This window comes from Sinocyclocheilus grahami, unplaced genomic scaffold, assembly GCF_001515645.1.
Source record: "Sinocyclocheilus grahami isolate Dianchi unplaced genomic scaffold, SAMN03320097.WGS_v1.1 scaffold4200.1, whole genome shotgun sequence".
NCBI lineage: Eukaryota > Metazoa > Chordata > Actinopteri > Cypriniformes > Cyprinidae > Sinocyclocheilus > Sinocyclocheilus grahami.
In genome coordinates this window covers 10,931-12,601 of record NW_015509183.1, presented here as the reverse complement: position 1 = coordinate 12,601, position 1,671 = coordinate 10,931, and positions in this window count along the sequence as shown.

Here is a 1,671-nt window from a genome sequence, read left to right as displayed (position 1 = left end):
GCAGAGAATACTGCTTATTTTTTCAAGATTTTGATGCCTTATTTTATTTACTTGGCGTTTTTTTTTAGCATTCAAATTTGGCTGAGTGGTTAACACATTTTTCTGTGGTGTGACAATCTCAGAACACGTATTTAATATTGCTTTACACAGACTTTAATGTAATTGTCAATCTCAGAGCATGTCTATAATGAGTCACAGCTATAAAAAGATCACAATCTTGCAAATCACATAAGCTGGTGGAAAAGATAAAGATACATTTTCTTTTAAACTGACAGATTTAACATTGTTTCACTTATATGATAAGAACTGTACGGAGGCCCTAAAAGGAACATGGTGGTGGAAAAATATGGGGTGGGAGAAAAAAAAAAAAAAGTATTTTCAAATCTTTTGCGTTCTCTCACAAAACATTTGCATTCCCCAGAGAAACTTTGCATTCTCTCGCAAAAATGTTTGCATTCCCTCACAAAGATATTTGCGTTCTCTGGCAAAACCAGTTGAGTTCAGACAAACACTTCCTGCTTACTTTACAGCTTGCAGTGGTTCATACAGCCTGAAGAAATACAGTCAGTGCTTAGTTCGAGTCACGGTTTTAGTTTAATAAAATATACTACATAGCCAACAGGAAAGCAGATAAGCCCAGAATATGAACAGAAAGCGCTAAATTGCACGTTAGAGCTGGGCGATTTCTCCAATTTGATCAATTAATTCGAATTTAAATGTTTTGCCACAATTTTATTTTTAGAAATCGAGGAATCGTGATTTTGAATAGAAATATTACCAAACATTAGAATTAGACACTTTGAGAATATGCCAGTGATAACAGTAAAAAGAAAAGAACAATCCAACCGCATGTCGGCGCACGTGATTAACCGCTCATGTGTGACACGCTCATATCACTAGGCGCCACTCACTAACACAGATTGCGCTTTTGTGTTGACAAAATGTGATGCGGGCAGTGGAATAGGAAAAACATGCAAGAAGATAAGAGTGAACTTCTTTTAACTTGAGCGCCTAGACTATATGCTTGAGCGCCGCGTTTATAGAATGCCATTTCATGCATGAGACGCTGCAATTGATGCGAGTGCAACAGTCAAACACATTCATGTTTACATAGAAAAAATTAGGGATGCACGATATATCGGCCACCATATCGGTATCGGCCGATAAATGCTAATTTTTTCTGTTATCGGTATCGGCCTGATAAGAAAATTTGGCCGATATCTTAAAGCCGATAAATAATGCATTATTTTCTTCAGAGACACTTCAGATGCGCGCTGTTCGTTTGCAGCCTTTTGTGCAATTGTACGTTGTAATATTGTGTTTATTTGATGTATATCTGATTTATCTCATATAGAATGCGTTTTTACATAGAAAAAATGGAAAAGCAGCGCAAGCGAATATAAAACCTGTAACTACTGTATGTCTGATATTTAATTTTTGCATCATGGTGACAGGCTGAAAGCTGCTGTTGTTTTTATTGAACATTTATAGATAAGGAAAGGAAAGGACGTGATGTGTGGCCAAGTATGGTGACCCATACTTGGAATTTGTGCTCTGCATTTCACCCGTTCAAGTGCACACACACACACACACACGCGCGCGCGCGCGCGCACACACACACACACACACACACACACACACACAACAGAGACAAAAAAACAAACACACACA